The 21718-nt window shown below is 40.9% G+C and overlaps 20 non-coding genes across 20 annotated transcripts; 16 read left to right on the top strand and 4 right to left on the bottom strand.

Annotated features, from left to right (window-relative positions):
• Positions 1-358: 358 nt before the first annotated feature.
• Positions 359-432, top strand: TRNAT-AGU (transfer RNA threonine (anticodon AGU)). The gene has a single exon. It is a non-coding gene; the product is annotated as a tRNA-Thr (tRNA).
• Positions 433-1199: 767 nt separating this feature from the next.
• Positions 1200-1273, top strand: TRNAT-AGU (transfer RNA threonine (anticodon AGU)). The gene has a single exon. It is a non-coding gene; the product is annotated as a tRNA-Thr (tRNA).
• A 237-nt stretch (positions 1274-1510) lies between these two features.
• On the bottom strand, positions 1511-1583 carry TRNAK-UUU (transfer RNA lysine (anticodon UUU)). The gene has a single exon. It is a non-coding gene; the product is annotated as a tRNA-Lys (tRNA).
• A 1609-nt stretch (positions 1584-3192) lies between these two features.
• TRNAK-UUU (transfer RNA lysine (anticodon UUU)) lies at positions 3193-3265 on the bottom strand. The gene has a single exon. It is a non-coding gene; the product is annotated as a tRNA-Lys (tRNA).
• Positions 3266-3723: 458 nt separating this feature from the next.
• TRNAT-AGU (transfer RNA threonine (anticodon AGU)) lies at positions 3724-3797 on the top strand. Its single transcript has one exon. It is a non-coding gene; the product is annotated as a tRNA-Thr (tRNA).
• A 767-nt stretch (positions 3798-4564) lies between these two features.
• On the top strand, positions 4565-4638 carry TRNAT-AGU (transfer RNA threonine (anticodon AGU)). The gene has a single exon. It is a non-coding gene; the product is annotated as a tRNA-Thr (tRNA).
• A 1078-nt stretch (positions 4639-5716) lies between these two features.
• Positions 5717-5789, bottom strand: TRNAK-UUU (transfer RNA lysine (anticodon UUU)). Its single transcript has one exon. It is a non-coding gene; the product is annotated as a tRNA-Lys (tRNA).
• Positions 5790-6247: 458 nt separating this feature from the next.
• TRNAT-AGU (transfer RNA threonine (anticodon AGU)) lies at positions 6248-6321 on the top strand. Its single transcript has one exon. It is a non-coding gene; the product is annotated as a tRNA-Thr (tRNA).
• Positions 6322-7088: 767 nt separating this feature from the next.
• On the top strand, positions 7089-7162 carry TRNAT-AGU (transfer RNA threonine (anticodon AGU)). Its single transcript has one exon. It is a non-coding gene; the product is annotated as a tRNA-Thr (tRNA).
• A 767-nt stretch (positions 7163-7929) lies between these two features.
• Positions 7930-8003, top strand: TRNAT-AGU (transfer RNA threonine (anticodon AGU)). The gene has a single exon. It is a non-coding gene; the product is annotated as a tRNA-Thr (tRNA).
• Positions 8004-8769: 766 nt separating this feature from the next.
• TRNAT-AGU (transfer RNA threonine (anticodon AGU)) lies at positions 8770-8843 on the top strand. Its single transcript has one exon. It is a non-coding gene; the product is annotated as a tRNA-Thr (tRNA).
• A 1607-nt stretch (positions 8844-10450) lies between these two features.
• Positions 10451-10524, top strand: TRNAT-AGU (transfer RNA threonine (anticodon AGU)). Its single transcript has one exon. It is a non-coding gene; the product is annotated as a tRNA-Thr (tRNA).
• Positions 10525-11291: 767 nt separating this feature from the next.
• Positions 11292-11365, top strand: TRNAT-AGU (transfer RNA threonine (anticodon AGU)). Its single transcript has one exon. It is a non-coding gene; the product is annotated as a tRNA-Thr (tRNA).
• Positions 11366-12131: 766 nt separating this feature from the next.
• Positions 12132-12205, top strand: TRNAT-AGU (transfer RNA threonine (anticodon AGU)). The gene has a single exon. It is a non-coding gene; the product is annotated as a tRNA-Thr (tRNA).
• Positions 12206-12973: 768 nt separating this feature from the next.
• TRNAT-AGU (transfer RNA threonine (anticodon AGU)) lies at positions 12974-13047 on the top strand. Its single transcript has one exon. It is a non-coding gene; the product is annotated as a tRNA-Thr (tRNA).
• Positions 13048-14654: 1607 nt separating this feature from the next.
• On the top strand, positions 14655-14728 carry TRNAT-AGU (transfer RNA threonine (anticodon AGU)). Its single transcript has one exon. It is a non-coding gene; the product is annotated as a tRNA-Thr (tRNA).
• Positions 14729-17176: 2448 nt separating this feature from the next.
• Positions 17177-17250, top strand: TRNAT-AGU (transfer RNA threonine (anticodon AGU)). The gene has a single exon. It is a non-coding gene; the product is annotated as a tRNA-Thr (tRNA).
• A 767-nt stretch (positions 17251-18017) lies between these two features.
• Positions 18018-18091, top strand: TRNAT-AGU (transfer RNA threonine (anticodon AGU)). The gene has a single exon. It is a non-coding gene; the product is annotated as a tRNA-Thr (tRNA).
• A 1608-nt stretch (positions 18092-19699) lies between these two features.
• On the top strand, positions 19700-19773 carry TRNAT-AGU (transfer RNA threonine (anticodon AGU)). The gene has a single exon. It is a non-coding gene; the product is annotated as a tRNA-Thr (tRNA).
• A 1078-nt stretch (positions 19774-20851) lies between these two features.
• On the bottom strand, positions 20852-20924 carry TRNAK-UUU (transfer RNA lysine (anticodon UUU)). Its single transcript has one exon. It is a non-coding gene; the product is annotated as a tRNA-Lys (tRNA).
• Between the last annotated feature and the right edge of the window lie 794 nt (positions 20925-21718).

A 21718-nucleotide genomic window follows, 5' to 3' on the forward strand; every position in this document is an offset into this window, starting at 1 on the left:
ACACACATTTTGACACTGGAGACATAACTTTTTTCAGTCATTCCGTATCCAGATATAGAGATTTGCAGCATCTAGGACTTTAATGTTCACCCACTTACGGATTTGAATGTTTTGCCACATTCATGAGTGCAAACTTGCTCCCCAGTAAAGGCGAACATGTGCTCCTCAATACACACACTGGGCAATGCAGTCCACTCTAAATCAACGATTAATGACATGCTCGTTTTGTGCAATGGAGTTTCAGTCAACTGGAAAACATTTTGTAAAGTTATATTGCAACAGAAGCCCAGCCTTAAAAAAAGTGGATTTCACTTCTAAATGATTACATGAGGAAGGAAAGGAGATCAGATGCAAAAGAGGTGCTGTGGCTTAGTTGGTTAAAGCGCCTGTCTAGTAAACAGGAGATCCTGAGTTCGAATCTCAGCAGCGCCTGCCTGCTTTTTTTTCGACCAATCTGTCTCCCCAATATTAAAACTTTGTACAAAGATTGCTGTTTCATGCTATTTAGAAGCACAGTCAGGCTTGAAATGTTGGCAAAGCATCCAAGAACTCTGGACTCCACTACCTTAGAGTCATATTGCCCAAGGTTGCGATGCCATCAGAAATAGCACATATTAGAATGAGCAATTCATATTTCCTGCTAAATTTTTTGTAAAAGAAGCAAAGATACGCCTGAACAGGGACTTGAACCCTGGACCCTCAGATTAAAAGTCTGATGCTCTACCGACTGAGCTATCCAGGCACAGGGATCACTGCCCATTTGAAACTTGATTTTCACTCTACAGCACCTCCATACATGGCTACCTCACTGGTCAATAAAGGAAATGAATTACTAGTGCATTACACACATTTTGACACTGGAGACATAACTTTTTTCAGTCATTCCGTATCCAGATATAGAGATTTGCAGCATCTAGGACTTTAATGTTCACCCACTTACGGATTTGAATGTTTTGCCACATTCATGAGTGCAAACTTGCTCCCCAGTAAAGACGAACATGTGCTCCTCAATGCACACACTGGGCAATGCAGTCCACTCTAAATCGACGATTAATGACATGCTCGTTTTGTGCAATGGAGTTTCAGTCAATTGGAAAACATTTTGAAAAGTTATATTGCAACAGAAGCCCAGCCTTAAAAAAGTGGATTTCACTTCTAAATGATTACATGAGGAAGGAAAGGAGACCAGATGCAAAAAAGGTGCTGTGGCTTAGTTGGTTAAAGCGCCTGTCTAGTAAACAGGAGATCCTGAGTTCGAATCTCAGCAGCGCCTGTCTGCTTTTTTTTCGACCAATCTGTCTCCCCAATATTAAAACTTTGTACAAAGATTGCTGTTTCATGCTATTTAGAAGCACAGTCATGCTTGAAATGTTGGCAAAGCATCCAAGAACTCTGGACTCCACTACCTTAGAGTCATATTGCCCAAGGTTGCGATGCCATCAGAAATAGCACATATTAGAATGAGCAATTCATATTTCCTGCTTAATTTTTTGTAAAAGAAGCAAAGGTATGCCTGAACAGGGACTTGAACCCTGGACCCTCAGATTAAAAGTCTGATGCTCTACCGACTGAGCTATCCAGGCACAGGGATCACTGCCAATTTGAAACTTGATTTTCACTCTACAGCACCTCCACACATGGCTACCTCACTGGTCAATAAAGGAAATGAATTACTAGTGCATTACACACATTTTGACACTGGAGACATAACTTTTTTCAGTCATTCCGTATCCAGATATAGAGATTTGCAGCATCTAGGACTTTAATGTTCACCCACTTACGGATTTGAATGTTTTGCCACATTCATGAGTGCAAACTTGCTCCCCAGTAAAGACGAACATGTGCTCCTCAGTGCACACACTGGGCAATGCAGTCCACTCTAAATCAACGATTAATGACATGCTCGTTTTGTGCAATGGAGTTTCAGTCAATTGGAAAACATTTTGAAAAGTTATATTGCAACAGAAGCCCAGCCTTAAAAAAGTGGATTTCACTTCTGATTGATTACATGAGGAAGGAAAGGAGACCAGATGCAAAAAAGGTGCTGTGGCTCAGTTGGTTAAAGCGCCTGTCTAGTAAACAGGAGATCCTGAGTTCGAATCTCAGCAGCGCCTGTCTGCTTTTTTTTCGACCAATCTGTCTCCCCAATATTAAAACTTTGTACAAAGATTGCTATTTCATGCTATTTAGAAGCACAGTCAGGCTTGAAATGTTGGCAAAGCATCCAAGAACTCTGGACTCCACTACCTTAGAGTCATATTGCCCAAGGTTGCGATGCCATCAGAAATAGCACATATTAGAATGAGCAATTCATATTTCCTGCTTAATTTTTTGTAAAAGAAGCAAAGGTACGCCTGAACAGGGACTTGAACCCTGGACCCTCAGATTAAAAGTCTGATGCTCTACCGACTGAGCTATCCAGGCACAAGGATCACTGCCCATTTGAAACTTGATTTTCACTCTACAGCACCTCCATACATGGCTACCTCACTGGTCAATAAAGGAAATGAATTACTAGTGCATTACACACATTTTGACACTGGAGACATAACTTTTTTCAGTCATTCCGTATCCAGATATAGAGATTTGCAGCATCTAGGACTTTAATGTTCACCCACTTACGGATTTGAATGTTTTGCCACATTCATGAGTGCAAACTTGCTCCCCAGTAAAGACGAACATGTGCTCTTCAATGCACACACTGGGCAATGCAGTCCACTCTAAATCGACGATTAATGACATGCTCGTTTTGTGCAATGGAGTTTCAGTCAATTGGAAAACATTTTGTAAAGTTATATTGCAACAGTAGCCCAGCCTTAAAAAAGTGGATTTCACTTCTGATTGATTACATGAGGAAGGAAAGGAGACCAGATGCAAAAAAGGTGCTGTGGCTTAGTTGGTTAAAGCGCCTGTCTAGTAAACAGGAGATCCTGAGTTTGAATCTCAGCAGCGCCTGTCTGCTTTTTTTTCGACCAATCTGTCTCCCCAATATTAAAACTTTGTACAAAGATTGCTATTTCATGCTATTTAGAAGCACAGTCAGGCTTGAAATGTTGGCAAAGCATCCAAGAACTCTGGACTCCACTACCTTAGAGTCATATTGCCCAAGGTTGCGATGCCATCAGAAACAGCACATATTAGAATGAGCAATTCATATTTCCTGCTTAATTTTTTGTAAAAGAAGCAAAGGTACGCCTGAACAGGGATTTGAACCCTGGACCCTCAGATTAAAAGTCTGATGCTCTACCGACTGAGCTATCCAGGCACAGGGATCACTGCCCATTTGAAACTTGATTTTCACTCTACAGCACCTCCATACATGGCTACCTCACTGGTCAATAAAGGAAATGAATTACTAGTGCATTACACACATTTTGACACTGGAGACATAACTTTTTTCAGTCATTCCGTATCCAGATATAGAGATTTGCAGCATCTAGGACTTTAATGTTCACCCACTTACGGATTTGAATGTTTTGCCACATTCATGAGTGCAAAATTGCTTCCCAGTAAAGGCGAACATGTGCTCCTCAATACACACACTGGGCAATGCAGTCCACTCTAAATCAACGATTAATGACATGCTCGTTTTGTGCAATGGAGTTTCAGTCAATTGGAAAACATTTTGTAAAGTTATATTGCAACAGAAGCCCAGCCTTAAAAAAAGTGGATTTCACTTCTAAATGATTACATGAGGAAGGAAAGGAGATCAGATGCAAAAGAGGTGCTGTGGCTTAGTTGGTTAAAGCGCCTGTCTAGTAAACAGGAGATCCTGAGTTCGAATCTCAGCAGCGCCTGTCTGCTTTTTTTTCGACCAATCTGTCTCCCCAATATTAAAACTTTGTACAAAGATTGTTATTTCATGCTATTTAGAAGCACAGTCAGGCTTGAAATGTTGGCAAAGCATCCAAGAATTCTGGACTCCACTACCTTAGAGTCATATTGCCCAAGGTTGCGATGCCATCAGAAATAGCACATATTAGAATGAGCAATTCATATTTCCTGCTAAATTTTTTGTAAAAGAAGCAAAGATACGCCTGAACAGGGACTTGAACCCTGGACCCTCAGATTAAAAGTCTGATGCTCTACCGACTGAGCTATCCAGGCACAGGGATCACTGCCCATTTGAAACTTGATTTTCACTCTACAGCACCTCCATACATGGCTACCTCACTGGTCAATAAAGGAAATTAATTACTAGTGCATTACACACATTTTGACACTGGAGACATAACTTTTTTCAGTCATTCCGTATCCAGATATAGAGATTTGCAGCATCTAGGACTTTAATGTTCACCCACTTACGGATTTGAATGTTTTGCCACATTCATGAGTGCAAACTTGCTCCCCAGTAAAGACGAACATGTGCTCCTCAATGCACACACTGGGCAATGCAGTCCACTCTAAATCGACGATTAATGACATGCTCGTTTTGTGCAATGGAGTTTCAGTCAATTGGAAAACATTTTGAAAAGTTATATTGCAACAGAAGCCCAGCCTTAAAAAAGTGGATTTCACTTCTAAATGATTACATGAGGAAGGAAAGGAGACCAGATGCAAAAAAGGTGCTGTGGCTTAGTTGGTTAAAGCGCCTGTCTAGTAAACAGGAGATCCTGAGTTCGAATCTCAGCAGCGCCTGTCTGCTTTTTTTTCGACCAATCTGTCTCCCCAATATTAAAACTTTGTACAAAGATTGCTATTTCATGCTATTTAGAAGCACAGTCAGGCTTGAAATGTTGGCAAAGCATCCAAGAACTCTGGACTCCACTACCTTAGAGTCATATTGCCCAAGGTTGCGATGCCATCAGAAATAGCACATATTAGAATGAGCAATTCATATTTCCTGCTTAATTTTTTGTAAAAGAAGCAAAGGTACGCCTGAACAGGGACTTGAACCCTGGACCCTCAGATTAAAAGTCTGATGCTCTACCGACTGAGCTATCCAGGCACAGGGATCACTGCACATTTGAAACTTGATTTTCACTCTACAGCACCTCCATACATGGCTACCTCACTGGTCAATAAAGGAAATGAATTACTAGTGCATTACACACATTTTGACACTGGAGACATAACTTTTTTCAGTCATTCCGTATCCAGATATAGAGATTTGCAGCATCTAGGACTTTAATGTTCACCCACTTACGGATTTGAATGTTTTGCCACATTCATGAGTGCAAACTTGCTCCCCAGTAAAGACGAACATGTGCTCTTCAATGCACACACTGGGCAATGCAGTCCACTCTAAATCGACGATTAATGACATGCTCGTTTTGTGCAATGGAGTTTCAGTCAATTGGAAAACATTTTGTAAAGTTATATTGCAACAGTAGCCCAGCCTTAAAAAAGTGGATTTCACTTCTGATTGATTACATGAGGAAGGAAAGGAGACCAGATGCAAAAAAGGTGCTGTGGCTTAGTTGGTTAAAGCGCCTGTCTAGTAAACAGGAGATCCTGAGTTTGAATCTCAGCAGCGCCTGTCTGCTTTTTTTTCGACCAATCTGTCTCCCCAATATTAAAACTTTGTACAAAGATTGCTATTTCATGCTATTTAGAAGCACAGTCAGGCTTGAAATGTTGGCAAAGCATCCAAGAACTCTGGACTCCACTACCTTAGAGTCATATTGCCCAAGGTTGCGATGCCATCAGAAACAGCACATATTAGAATGAGCAATTCATATTTCCTGCTTAATTTTTTGTAAAAGAAGCAAAGGTACGCCTGAACAGGGATTTGAACCCTGGACCCTCAGATTAAAAGTCTGATGCTCTACCGACTGAGCTATCCAGGCACAGGGATCACTGCCCATTTGAAACTTGATTTTCACTCTACAGCACCTCCATACATGGCTACCTCACTGGTCAATAAAGGAAATGAATTACTAGTGCATTACACACATTTTGACACTGGAGACATAACTTTTTTCAGTCATTCCGTATCCAGATATAGAGATTTGCAGCATCTAGGACTTTAATGTTCACCCACTTACGGATTTGAATGTTTTGCCACATTCATGAGTGCAAAATTGCTTCCCAGTAAAGGCGAACATGTGCTCCTCAATACACACACTGGGCAATGCAGTCCACTCTAAATCAACGATTAATGACATGCTCGTTTTGTGCAATGGAGTTTCAGTCAATTGGAAAACATTTTGTAAAGTTATATTGCAACAGAAGCCCAGCCTTAAAAAAAGTGGATTTCACTTCTAAATGATTACATGAGGAAGGAAAGGAGATCAGATGCAAAAGAGGTGCTGTGGCTTAGTTGGTTAAAGCGCCTGTCTAGTAAACAGGAGATCCTGAGTTCGAATCTCAGCAGCGCCTGTCTGCTTTTTTTTCGACCAATCTGTCTCCCCAATATTAAAACTTTGTACAAAGATTGTTATTTCATGCTATTTAGAAGCACAGTCAGGCTTGAAATGTTGGCAAAGCATCCAAGAATTCTGGACTCCACTACCTTAGAGTCATATTGCCCAAGGTTGCGATGCCATCAGAAATAGCACATATTAGAATGAGCAATTCATATTTCCTGCTAAATTTTTTGTAAAAGAAGCAAAGATACGCCTGAACAGGGACTTGAACCCTGGACCCTCAGATTAAAAGTCTGATGCTCTACCGACTGAGCTATCCAGGCACAGGGATCACTGCCCATTTGAAACTTGATTTTCACTCTACAGCACCTCCATACATGGCTACCTCACTGGTCAATAAAGGAAATTAATTACTAGTGCATTACACACATTTTGACACTGGAGACATAACTTTTTTCAGTCATTCCGTATCCAGATATAGAGATTTGCAGCATCTAGGACTTTAATGTTCACCCACTTACGGATTTGAATGTTTTGCCACATTCATGAGTGCAAACTTGCTCCCCAGTAAAGACGAACATGTGCTCCTCAATGCACACACTGGGCAATGCAGTCCACTCTAAATCGACGATTAATGACATGCTCGTTTTGTGCAATGGAGTTTCAGTCAATTGGAAAACATTTTGAAAAGTTATATTGCAACAGAAGCCCAGCCTTAAAAAAGTGGATTTCACTTCTAAATGATTACATGAGGAAGGAAAGGAGACCAGATGCAAAAAAGGTGCTGTGGCTTAGTTGGTTAAAGCGCCTGTCTAGTAAACAGGAGATCCTGAGTTCGAATCTCAGCAGCGCCTGTCTGCTTTTTTTTCGACCAATCTGTCTCCCCAATATTAAAACTTTGTACAAAGATTGCTATTTCATGCTATTTAGAAGCACAATCAGGCTTGAAATGTTGGCAAAGCATCCAAGAACTCTGGACTCCACTACCTTAGAATCATATTGCCCAAGGTTGCGATGCCATCAGAAATAGCACATATTAGAATGAGCAATTCATATTTCCTGCTAAATTTTTTGTAAAAGAAGCAAAGATACACCTGAACAGGGACTTGAACCCTGGACCCTCAGATTAAAAGTCTGATGCTCTACCGACTGAGCTATCCAGGCACAGGGATCACTGCCCATTTGAAACTTGATTTTCACTCTACATCACCTCCATACATGGCTACCTCACTGGTCAATAAAGGAAATGAATTACTAGTGCATTACACACATTTTGACACTGGAGACATAACTTTTTTCAGTCATTCCGTATCCAGATATAGAGATTTGCAGCATCTAGGACTTTAATGTTCACCCACTTACGGATTTGAATGTTTTGCCACATTAATGAGTGCAAACTTGCTCCCCAGTAAAGACGAACATGTGCTCCTCAATGCACACACTGGGCAATGCAGTCCACTCTAAATCGACGATTAATGACATGCTCGTTTTGTGCAATGGAGTTTCAGTCAATTGGAAAACATTTTGAAAAGTTATATTGCAACAGAAGCCCAGCCTTAAAAAAGTGGATTTCACTTCTAAATGATTACATGAGGAAGGAAAGGAGACCAGATGCAAAAAAGGTGCTGTGGCTTAGTTGGTTAAAGCGCCTGTCTAGTAAACAGGAGATCCTGAGTTCGAATCTCAGCAGCGCCTGTCTGCTTTTTTTCGACCAATCTGTCTCCCCAATATTAAAACTTTGTACAAAGATTGCTATTTCATGCTATTTAGAAGCACAGTCAGGCTTGATATGTTGGCAAAGCATCCAAGAACTCTGGACTCCACTACCTTAGAGTCATATTGCCCAAGGTTGCGATGCCATCAGAAATAGCACATATTAGAATGAGCAATTCATATTTCCTGCTTAATTTTTTGTAAAAGAAGCAAAGGTACGCCTGAACAGGGACTTGAACCCTGGACCCTCAGATTAAAAGTCTGATGCTCTACCGACTGAGCTATCCAGGCAGATGGATCACTGCCATTTGAAACTTGATTTTCACTCTACAGCACCTCCATACATGGCTACCTCACTGGTCAATAAAGGAAATGAATTACTAGTGCATTACACACATTTTGACACTGGAGACATAACTTTTTTCAGTCATTCCGTATCCAGATATAGAGATTTGCAGCATCTAGGACTTTAATGTTCACCCACTTACGGATTTGAATGTTTTGCCACATTCATGAGTGCAAACTTGCTCCCCAGTAAAGACGAACATGTGCTCCTCAATGCACACACTGGGCAATGCAGTCCACTCTAAATCGACGATTAATGACATGCTCGTTTTGTGCAATGGAGTTTCAGTCAATTGGAAAACATTTTGTAAAGTTATATTGCAACAGAAGCCCAGCCTTAAAAAAAGTGGATTTCACTTCTAAATGATTACATGAGGAAGGACAGGAGATCAGATGCAAAAGAGGTGCTGTGGCTTAGTTGGTTAAAGCGCCTGTCTAGTAAACAGGAGATCCTGAGTTCGAATCTCAGCAGCGCCTGTCTGCTTTTTTTTCGACCAATCTGTCTCCCCAATATTAAAACTTTGTACAAAGATTGTTATTTCATGCTATTTAGAAGCACAGTCAGGCTTGAAACGTTGGCAAAGCATCCAAGAATTCTGGACTCCACTACCTTAGAGTCATATTGCCCAAGGTTGCGATGCCATCAGAAATAGCACATATTAGAATGAGCAATTCATATTTCCTGCTAAATTTTTTGTAAAAGAAGCAAAGATACGCCTGAACAGGGACTTGAACCCTGGACCCTCAGATTAAAAGTCTGATGCTCTACCGACTGAGCTATCCAGGCACAGGGATCACTGCCCATTTGAAACTTGATTTTCACTCTACAGCACCTCCATACATGGCTACCTCACTGGTCAATAAAGGAAATGAATTACTAGTGCATTACACACATTTTGACACTGGAGACATAACTTTTTTCAGTCATTCCGTATCCAGATATAGAGATTTGCAGCATCTAGGACTTTAATGTTCACCCACTTACGGATTTGAATGTTTTGCCACATTAATGAGTGCAAACTTGCTCCCCAGTAAAGACGAACATGTGCTCCTCAATGCACACACTGGGCAATGCAGTCCACTCTAAATCGACGATTAATGACATGCTCGTTTTGTGCAATGGAGTTTCAGTCAATTGGAAAACATTTTGAAAAGTTATATTGCAACAGAAGCCCAGCCTTAAAAAAGTGGATTTCACTTCTAAATGATTACATGAGGAAGGAAAGGAGACCAGATGCAAAAAAGGTGCTGTGGCTTAGTTGGTTAAAGTGCCTGTCTAGTAAGCAGGAGATCCTGAGTTCGAATCTCAGCAGCGCCTGTCTGCTTTTTTTCGACCAATCTGTCTCCCCAATATTAAAACTTTGTACAAAGATTGCTATTTCATGCTATTTAGAAGCACAGTCAGGCTTGAAATGTTGGCAAAGCATCCAAGAATTCTGGACTCCACTACCTTAGAGTCATATTGCCCAAGGTTGCGATGCCATCAGAAATAGCACATATTAGAATGAGCAATTCATATTTCCTGCTAAATTTTTTGTAAAAGAAGCAAAGATACGCCTGAACAGGGACTTGAACCCTGGACCCTCAGATTAAAAGTCTGATGCTCTACCGACTGAGCTATCCAGGCACAGGGATCACTGCCCATTTGAAACTTGATTTTCACTCTACAGCACCTCCATACATGGCTACCTCACTGGTCAATAAAGGAAATTAATTACTAGTGCATTACACACATTTTGACACTGGAGACATAACTTTTTTCAGTCATTCCGTATCCAGATATAGAGATTTGCAGCATCTAGGACTTTAATGTTCACCCACTTACGGATTTGAATGTTTTGCCACATTCATGAGTGCAAACTTGCTCCCCAGTAAAGACGAACATGTGCTCCTCAATGCACACACTGGGCAATGCAGTCCACTCTAAATCGACGATTAATGACATGCTCGTTTTGTGCAATGGAGTTTCAGTCAATTGGAAAACATTTTGAAAAGTTATATTGCAACAGAAGCCCAGCCTTAAAAAAGTGGATTTCACTTCTAAATGATTACATGAGGAAGGAAAGGAGACCAGATGCAAAAAAGGTGCTGTGGCTTAGTTGGTTAAAGCGCCTGTCTAGTAAACAGGAGATCCTGAGTTCGAATCTCAGCAGCGCCTGTCTGCTTTTTTTTCGACCAATCTGTCTCCCCAATATTAAAACTTTGTACAAAGATTGCTATTTCATGCTATTTAGAAGCACAATCAGGCTTGAAATGTTGGCAAAGCATCCAAGAACTCTGGACTCCACTACCTTAGAATCATATTGCCCAAGGTTGCGATGCCATCAGAAATAGCACATATTAGAATGAGCAATTCATATTTCCTGCTAAATTTTTTGTAAAAGAAGCAAAGATACACCTGAACAGGGACTTGAACCCTGGACCCTCAGATTAAAAGTCTGATGCTCTACCGACTGAGCTATCCAGGCACAGGGATCACTGCCCATTTGAAACTTGATTTTCACTCTACATCACCTCCATACATGGCTACCTCACTGGTCAATAAAGGAAATGAATTACTAGTGCATTACACACATTTTGACACTGGAGACATAACTTTTTTCAGTCATTCCGTATCCAGATATAGAGATTTGCAGCATCTAGGACTTTAATGTTCACCCACTTACGGATTTGAATGTTTTGCCACATTAATGAGTGCAAACTTGCTCCCCAGTAAAGACGAACATGTGCTCCTCAATGCACACACTGGGCAATGCAGTCCACTCTAAATCGACGATTAATGACATGCTCGTTTTGTGCAATGGAGTTTCAGTCAATTGGAAAACATTTTGAAAAGTTATATTGCAACAGAAGCCCAGCCTTAAAAAAGTGGATTTCACTTCTAAATGATTACATGAGGAAGGAAAGGAGACCAGATGCAAAAAAGGTGCTGTGGCTTAGTTGGTTAAAGCGCCTGTCTAGTAAACAGGAGATCCTGAGTTCGAATCTCAGCAGCGCCTGTCTGCTTTTTTTCGACCAATCTGTCTCCCCAATATTAAAACTTTGTACAAAGATTGCTATTTCATGCTATTTAGAAGCACAGTCAGGCTTGATATGTTGGCAAAGCATCCAAGAACTCTGGACTCCACTACCTTAGAGTCATATTGCCCAAGGTTGCGATGCCATCAGAAATAGCACATATTAGAATGAGCAATTCATATTTCCTGCTTAATTTTTTGTAAAAGAAGCAAAGGTACGCCTGAACAGGGACTTGAACCCTGGACCCTCAGATTAAAAGTCTGATGCTCTACCGACTGAGCTATCCAGGCAGATGGATCACTGCCATTTGAAACTTGATTTTCACTCTACAGCACCTCCATACATGGCTACCTCACTGGTCAATAAAGGAAATGAATTACTAGTGCATTACACACATTTTGACACTGGAGACATAACTTTTTTCAGTCATTCCGTATCCAGATATAGAGATTTGCAGCATCTAGGACTTTAATGTTCACCCACTTACGGATTTGAATGTTTTGCCACATTCATGAGTGCAAACTTGCTCCCCAGTAAAGACGAACATGTGCTCCTCAATGCACACACTGGGCAATGCAGTCCACTCTAAATCGACGATTAATGACATGCTCGTTTTGTGCAATGGAGTTTCAGTCAATTGGAAAACATTTTGTAAAGTTATATTGCAACAGAAGCCCAGCCTTAAAAAAAGTGGATTTCACTTCTAAATGATTACATGAGGAAGGACAGGAGATCAGATGCAAAAGAGGTGCTGTGGCTTAGTTGGTTAAAGCGCCTGTCTAGTAAACAGGAGATCCTGAGTTCGAATCTCAGCAGCGCCTGTCTGCTTTTTTTTCGACCAATCTGTCTCCCCAATATTAAAACTTTGTACAAAGATTGTTACTTCATGCTATTTAGAAGCACAGTCAGGCTTGAAAGGTTGGCAAAGCATCCAAGAATTCTGGACTCCACTACCTTAGAGTCATATTGCCCAAGGTTGCGATGCCATCAGAAATAGCACATATTAGAATGAGCAATTCATATTTCCTGCTAAATTTTTTGTAAAAGAAGCAAAGATACGCCTGAACAGGGACTTGAACCCTGGACCCTCAGATTAAAAGTCTGATGCTCTACCGACTGAGCTATCCAGGCACAGGGATCACTGCCCATTTGAAACTTGATTTTCACTCTACAGCACCTCCATACATGGCTACCTCACTGGTCAATAAAGGAAATGAATTACTAGTGCATTACACACATTTTGACACTGGAGACATAACTTTTTTCAGTCATTCCGTATCCAGATATAGAGATTTGCAGCATCTAGGACTTTAATGTTCACCCACTTACGGATTTGAATGTTTTGCCACATTCATGAGTGCAAACTTGCTCCCCAGTAAAGACGAACATGTGCTCCTCAATGCACACACTGGGCAATGCAGTCCACTCTAAATCGACGATTAATGACATGCTCGTTTTGTGCAATGGAGTTTCAGTCAATTGGAAAACATTTTGTAAAGTTATATTGCAACAGAAGCCCAGCCTTAAAAAAAGTGGATTTCACTTCTAAATGATTACATGAGGAAGGACAGGAGATCAGATGCAAAAGAGGTGCTGTGGCTTAGTTGGTTAAAGCGCCTGTCTAGTAAACAGGAGATCCTGAGTTCGAATCTCAGCAGCGCCTGTCTGCTTTTTTTTCGACCAATCTGTCTCCCCAATATTAAAACTTTGTACAAAGATTGTTATTTCATGCTATTTAGAAGCACAGTCAGGCTTGAAACGTTGGCAAAGCATCCAAGAATTCTGGACTCCACTACCTTAGAGTCATATTGCCCAAGGTTGCGATGCCATCAGAAATAGCACATATTAGAATGAGCAATTCATATTTCCTGCTAAATTTTTTGTAAAAGAAGCAAAGATACGCCTGAACAGGGACTTGAACCCTGGACCCTCAGATTAAAAGTCTGATGCTCTACCGACTGAGCTATCCAGGCACAGGGATCACTGCCCATTTGAAACTTGATTTTCACTCTACAGCACCTCCATACATGGCTACCTCACTGGTCAATAAAGGAAATGAATTACTAGTGCATTACACACATTTTGACACTGGAGACATAACTTTTTTCAGTCATTCCGTATCCAGATATAGAGATTTGCAGCATCTAGGACTTTAATGTTCACCCACTTACGGATTTGAATGTTTTGCCACATTAATGAGTGCAAACTTGCTCCCCAGTAAAGACGAACATGTGCTCCTCAATGCACACACTGGGCAATGCAGTCCACTCTAAATCGACGATTAATGACATGCTCGTTTTGTGCAATGGAGTTTCAGTCAATTGGAAAACATTTTGAAAAGTTATATTGCAACAGAAGCCCAGCCTTAAAAAAGTGGATTTCACTTCTAAATGATTACATGAGGAAGGAAAGGAGACCAGATGCAAAAAAGGTGCTGTGGCTTAGTTGGTTAAAGTGCCTGTCTAGTAAGCAGGAGATCCTGAGTTCGAATCTCAGCAGCGCCTGTCTGCTTTTTTTCGACCAATCTGTCTCCCCAATATTAAAACTTTGTACAAAGATTGCTATTTCATGCTATTTAGAAGCACAGTCAGGCTTGATATGTTGGCAAAGCATCCAAGAACTCTGGACTCCACTACCTTAGAGTCATATTGCCCAAGGTTGCGATGCCATCAGAAATAGCACATATTAGAATGAGCAATTCATATTTCCTGCTTAATTTTTTGTAAAAGAAGCAAAGGTACGCCTGAACAGGGACTTGAACCCTGGACCCTCAGATTAAAAGTCTGATGCTCTACCGACTGAGCTATCCAGGCAGATGAATCACTGCCATTTGAAACTTGATTTTCACTCTACAGCACCTCCATACATGGCTACCTCACTGGTCAATGAAGGAAATGAATTACTAGTGCATTACACACATTTTGACACTGGAGACATAACTTTTTTCAGTCATTCCGTATCCAGATATAGAGATTTGCAGCATCTAGGACTTTAATGTTCACCCACTTACGGATTTGAATGTTTTGCCACATTCATGAGTGCAAACTTGCTCCCCAGTAAAGACGAACATGTGCTCCTCAATGCACACACTGGGCAATGCAGTCCACTCTAAATCGACGATTAATGACATGCTCGTTTTGTGCAATGGAGTTTCAGTCAATTGGAAAACATTTTGTAAAGTTATATTGCAACAGAAGCCCAGCCTTAAAAAAAGTGGATTTCACTTCTAAATGATTACATGAGGAAGGACAGGAGATCAGATGCAAAAGAGGTGCTGTGGCTTAGTTGGTTAAAGCGCCTGTCTAGTAAACAGGAGATCCTGAGTTCGAATCTCAGCAGCGCCTGTCTGCTTTTTTTTCGACCAATCTGTCTCCCCAATATTAAAACTTTGTACAAAGATTGTTACTTCATGCTATTTAGAAGCACAGTCAGGCTTGAAACGTTGGCAAAGCATCCAAGAATTCTGGACTCCACTACCTTAGAGTCATATTGCCCAAGGTTGCGATGCCATCAGAAATAGCACATATTAGAATGAGCAATTCATATTTCCTGCTAAATTTTTTGTAAAAGAAGCAAAGATACGCCTGAACAGGGACTTGAACCCTGGACCCTCAGATTAAAAGTCTGATGCTCTACCGACTGAGCTATCCAGGCACAGGGATCACTGCCCATTTGAAACTTGATTTTCACTCTACAGCACCTCCATACATGGCTACCTCACTGGTCAATAAAGGAAATGAATTACTAGTGCATTACACACATTTTGACACTGGAGACATAACTTTTTTCAGTCATTCCGTATCCAGATATAGAGATTTGCAGCATCTAGGACTTTAATGTTCACCCACTTACGGATTTGAATGTTTTGCCACATTCATGAGTGCAAACTTGCTCCCCAGTAAAGACGAACATGTGCTCCTCAATGCACACACTGGGCAATGCAGTCCACTCTAAATCGACGATTAATGACATGCTCGTTTTGTGCAATGGAGTTTCAGTCAATTGGAAAACATTTTGAAAAGTTATATTGCAACAGAAGCCCAGCCTTAAAAAAGTGGATTTCACTTCTAAATGATTACATGAGGAAGGAAAGGAGACCAGATGCAAAAAAGGTGCTGTGGCTTAGTTGGTTAAAGCGCCTGTCTAGTAAACAGGAGATCCTGAGTTCGAATTTCAGCAGCGCCTGTCTGCTTTTTTTCGACCAATCTGTCTCCCCAATATTAAAACTTTGTACAAAGATTGCTATTTCATACTATTTAGAAGCACAGTCAGGCTTGATATGTTGGCAAAGCATCCAAGAACTCTGGACTCCACTACCTTAGATTCATATTGCCCAAGGTTGCGATGCCATCAGAAATAGCACATATTAGAATGAGCAATTCATATTTCCTGCTTAATTTTTTGTAAAAGAAGCAAAGGTACGCCTGAACAGGGACTTGAACCCTGGACCCTCAGATTAAAAGTCTGATGCCCTACCGACTGAGCTATCCAGGCAGATGGATCACTGCCATTTGAAATTTGATTTTCACTCTACAGCACATCCATACATGGCTACCTCACTGGTCAATAAAGGAAATGAATTACTAGTGCATTACACACATTTTGACACTGGAGACATAACTTTTTTCAGTCATTCCGTATCCAGATATAGAGATTTGCAGCATCTAGGACTTTAATGTTCACCCACTTACGGATTTGAATGTTTTGCCACATTCATGAGTGCAAACTTGCTCCCCAGTAAAGACGAACATGTGCTCCTCAATGCACACACTGGGCAATGCAGTCCACTCTAAATCGACGATTAATGACATGCTCGTTTTGTGCAATGGAGTTTCAGTCAATTGGTTAACATTTTGAAAAGTTATATTGCAACAGAAGCCCAGCCTTAAAAAAGTGGATTTCACTTCTGATTGATTACATGAGGAAGGAAAGGAGACCAGATGCAAAAAAGGTGCTGTGGCTTAGTTGGTTAAAGCGCCTGTCTAGTAAACAGGAGATCCTGAGTTTGAATCTCAGCAGCGCCTGTCTGCTTTTTTTTCGACCAATCTGTCTCCCCAATATTAAAACTTTGTACAAAGATTGCCATTTCATGCTATTTAGAAGCACAGTCAGGCTTGAAATGTTGGCAAAGCATCCAAGAACTCTGGACTCCACTACCTTAGAGTCATATTGCCCAAGGTTGCGATGCCATCAGAAACAGCACATATTAGAATGAGCAATTCATATTTCCTGCTTAATTTTTTGTAAAAGAAGCAAAGGTACGCCTGAACAGGGACTTGAACCCTGGACCCTCAGATTAAAAGTCTGATGCTCTACCGACTGAGTTATCCAGGAACAGGGATCACTGCCCATTTGAAACTTGATTTTCACTCTACAGCACCTCCATACATGGCTACCTCACTGGTCAATAAAGGAAATGAATTACTAGTGCATTACACACATTTTGACACTGGAGACATAACTTTTTTCAGTCATTCCGTATCCAGATATAGAGATTTGCAGCATCTAGGACTTTAATGTTCACCCACTTACGGATTTGAATGTTTTGCCACATTCATGAGTGCAAACTTGCTCCCCAGTAAAGGCGAACATGTGCTCCTCAATACACACACTGGGCAATGCAGTCCACTCTAAATCAACGATTAATGACATGCTCGTTTTGTGCAATGGAGTTTCAGTCAATTGGAAAACATTTTGTAAAGTTATATTGCAACAGAAGCCCAGCCTTAAAAAAAGTGGATTTCACTTCTAAATGATTACATGAGGAAGGAAAGGAGATCAGATGCAAAAGAGGTGCTGTGGCTTAGTTGGTTAAAGCGCCTGTCTAGTAAACAGGAGATCCTGAGTTCGAATCTCAGCAGCGCCTGTCTGCTTTTTTTTCGACCAATCTGTCTCCCCAATATTAAAACTTTGTACAAAGATTGCTGTTTCATGCTATTTAGAAGCACAGTCAGGCTTGAAATGTTGGCAAAGCATCCAAGAACTCTGGACTCCACTACCTTAGAGTCATATTGCCCAAGGTTGCGATGCCATCAGAAATAGCACATATTAGAATGAGCAATTCATATTTCCTGCTAAATTTTTTGTAAAAGAAGCAAAGATACGCCTGAACAGGGACTTGAACCCTGGACCCTCAGATTAAAAGTCTGATGCTCTACCGACTGAGCTATCCAGGCACAGGGATCACTGCCCATTTGAAACTTGATTTTCACTCTACAGCACCTCCATACATGGCTACCTCACTGGTCAATAAAGGAAATGAATTACTAGTGCATTACACTCATTTTGACACTGGAGACATAACTTTTTTCAGTCATTCCGTATCCAGATATAGAGATTTGCAGCATCTAGGACTTTAATGTTCACCCACTTACGGATTTGAATGTTTTGCCACATTCATGAGTGCAAACTTGCTCCCCAGTAAAGACGAACATGTGCTCCTCAATGCACACACTGGGCAATGCAGTCCACTCTAAATCGACGATTAATGACATGCTCGTTTTGTGCAATGGAGTTTCAGTCAATTGGAAAACATTTTGAAAAGTTATATTGCAACAGAAGCCCAGCCTTAAAAAAGTGGATTTCACTTCTAAATGATTACATGAGGAAGGAAAGGAGACCAGATGCAAAAAGGGTGCTGTGGCTTAGTTGGTTAAAGCGCCTGTCTAGTAAACAGGAGATCCTGAGTTCGAATCTCAGCAGCGCCTGTCTGCTTTTTTTTCGACCAATCTGTCTCCCCAATATTAAAACTATGTACAAAGATTGCTATTTCATGCTATTTAGAAGCACAGTGAGGCTTGAAATGTTGGCAAAGCATCCAAGAACTCTGGACTCCACTACCTTAGAGTCATATTGCCCAAGGTTGCGATGCCATCAGAAATAGCACATATTAGAATGAGCAATTCATATTTCCTGCTTAATTTTTTGTAAAAGAAGCAAAGGTACGCCTGAACAGGGACTTGAACCCTGGACCCTCAGATTAAAAGTCTGATGCTCTACCGACTGAGCTATCCAGGCACAGGGATCACTGCCCATTTGAAACTTGATTTTCACTCTACAGCACCTCCATACATGGCTACCTCACTGGTCAATAAAGGAAATGAATTACTAGTGCATTACACACATTTTGACACTGGAGACATAACTTTTTCAGTCATTCCGTATCCAGATATAGAGATTTGCAGCATCTAGGACTTTAATGTTCACCCACTTACGGATTTGAATGTTTTGCCACATTCATGAGTGCAAACTTGCTCCCCAGTAAAGACGAACATGTGCTCCTCAATGCACACACTGGGCAATGCAGTCCACTCTAAATCGACGATTAATGACATGCTCGTTTTGTGCAATGGAGTTTCAGTCAATTGGTTAACATTTTGAAAAGTTATATTGCAACAGAAGCCCAGCCTTAAAAAAGTGGATTTCACTTCTGATTGATTACATGAGGAAGGAAAGGAGACCAGATGCAAAAAAGGTGCTGTGGCTTAGTTGGTTAAAGCGCCTGTCTAGTAAACAGGAGATCCTGAGTTTGAATCTCAGCAGCGCCTGTCTGCTTTTTTTTCGACCAATCTGTCTCCCCAATATTAAAACTTTGTACAAAGATTGCTATTTCATGCTATTTAGAAGCACAGTCAGGCTTGAAATGTTGGCAAAGCATCCAAGAACTCTGGACTCCACTACCTTAGAGTCATATTGCCCAAGGTTGCGATGCCATCAGAAACAGCACATATTAGAATGAGCAATTCATATTTCCTGCTTAATTTTTTGTAAAAGAAGCAAAGGTACGCCTGAACAGGGACTTGAACCCTGGACCCTCAGATTAAAAGTCTGATGCTCTACCGACTGAGTTATCCAGGAACAGGGATCACTGCCCATTTGAAACTTGATTTTCACTCTACAGCACCTCCATACATGGCTACCTCACTGGTCAATAAAGGAAATGAATTACTAGTGCATTACACACATTTTGACACTGGAGACATAACTTTTTTCAGTCATTCCGTATCCAGATATAGAGATTTGCAGCATCTAGGACTTTAATGTTCACCCACTTACGGATTTGAATGTTTTGCCACATTCATGAGTGCAAACTTGCTCCCCAGTAAAGGCGAACATGTGCTCCTCAATACACACACTGGGCAATGCAGTCCACTCTAAATCAACGATTAATGACATGCTCGTTTTGTGCAATGGAGTTTCAGTCAATTGGAAAACATTTTGTAAAGTTATATTGCAACAGAAGCCCAGCCTTAAAAAAAGTGGATTTCACTTCTAAATGATTACATGAGGAAGGAAAGGAGATCAGATGCAAAAGAGGTGCTGTGGCTTAGTTGGTTAAAGCGCCTGTCTAGTAAACAGGAGATCCTGAGTTCGAATCTCAGCAGCGCCTGTCTGCTTTTTTTTCGACCAATCTGTCTCCCCAATATTAAAACTTTGTACAAAGATTGCTGTTTCATGCTATTTAGAAGCACAGTCAGGCTTGAAATGTTGGCAAAGCATCCAAGAACTCTGGACTCCACTACCTTAGAGTCATATTGCCCAAGGTTGCGATGCCATCAGAAATAGCACATATTAGAATGAGCAATTCATATTTCCTGCTAAATTTTTTGTAAAAGAAGCAAAGATACGCCTGAACAGGGACTTGAACCCTGGACCCTCAGATTAAAAGTCTGATGCTCTACCGACTGAGCTATCCAGGCACAGGGATCACTGCCCATTTGAAACTTGATTTTCACTCTACAGCACCTCCATACATGGCTACCTCACTGGTCAATAAAGGAAATGAATTACTAGTGCATTACACACATTTTGACACTGGAGACATAACTTTTTTCAGTCATTCCGTATCCAGATATAGAGATTTGCAGCATCTAGGACTTTAATGTTCACCCACTTACGGATTTGAATGTTTTGCCACATTCATGAGTGCAAACTTGCTCCCCAGTAAAGACGAACATGTGCTCCTCAATGCACACACTGGGCAATGCAGTCCACTCTAAATCGACGATTAATGACATGCTCGTTTTGTGCAATTGAGTTTCAGTCAATTGGAAAACATTTTGAAAAGTTATATTGCAACAGAAGCCCAGCCTTAAAAAAGTGGATTTCACTTCTAAATGATTACATGAGGAAGGAAAGGAGACCAGATGCAAAAAAGGTGCTGTCGCTTAGTTGGTTAAAGCGCCTGTCTAGTAAACAGGAGATCCTGAGTTCGAATCTCAGCAGCGCCTGTCTGCTTTTTTTTCGACCAATCTGTATCCCCAATATTAAAACTTTGTACAAAGATTGCTGTTTCATGCTATTTAGAAGCACAGTCATGCTTGAAATGTTGGCAAAGCATCCAAGAACTCTGGACTCCACTACCTTAGAGTCATATTGCCCAAGGTTGCGATGCCATCAGAAATAGCACATATTAGAATGAGCAATTCATATTTCCTGCTTAATTTTTTGTAAAAGAAGCAAAGGTATGCCTGAACAGGGACTTGAACCCTGGACCCTCAGATTAAAAGTCTGATGCTCTACCGACTGAGCTATCCAGGCACAGGGATCACTGCCAATTTGAAACTTGATTTTCACTCTACAGCACCTCCACACATGGCTACCTCACTGGTCAATAAAGGAAATGAATTACTAGTGCATTACACACATTTTGACACTGGAGACATAACTTTTTTCAGTCATTCCGTATCCAGATATAGAGATTTGCAGCATCTAGGACTTTAATGTTCACCTACTTACGGATTTGAATGTTTTGCCACATTCATGAGTGCAAACTTGCTCCCCAGTAAAGACGAACATGTGCTCCTCAATGCACACACTGGGCAATGCAGTCCACTCTAAATCAACGATTAATGACATGCTCGTTTTGTGCAATGGAGTTTCAGTCAATTGGAAAACATTTTGAAAAGTTATATTGCAACAGAAGCCCAGCCTTAAAAAAGTGGATTTCACTTCTGATTGATTACATGAGGAAGGAAAGGAGACCAGATGCAAAAAAGGTGCTGTGGCTCAGTTGGTTAAAGCGCCTGTCTAGTAAACAGGAGATCCTGAGTTCGAATCTCAGCAGCGCCTGTCTGCTTTTTTTTCGACCAATCTGTCTCCCCAATATTAAAACTTTGTACAAAGATTGCTATTTCATGCTATTTAGAAGCACAGTCAGGCTTGAAATGTTGGCAAAGCATCCAAGAACTCTGGACTCCACTACCTTAGAGTCATATTGCCCAAGGTTGCGATGCCATCAGAAATAGCACATATTAGAATGAGCAATTCATATTTCCTGCTTAATTTTTTGTAAAAGAAGCAAAGGTACGCCTGAACAGGGACTTGAACCCTGG

The sequence above is a fragment of the Ambystoma mexicanum genome, unplaced genomic scaffold (assembly GCF_040938575.1).
Source record: "Ambystoma mexicanum isolate Mex_15411 unplaced genomic scaffold, UKY_AmexF1_1 Mex_scaf1, whole genome shotgun sequence".
NCBI classification, from domain to species: domain Eukaryota; kingdom Metazoa; phylum Chordata; class Amphibia; order Caudata; family Ambystomatidae; genus Ambystoma; species Ambystoma mexicanum.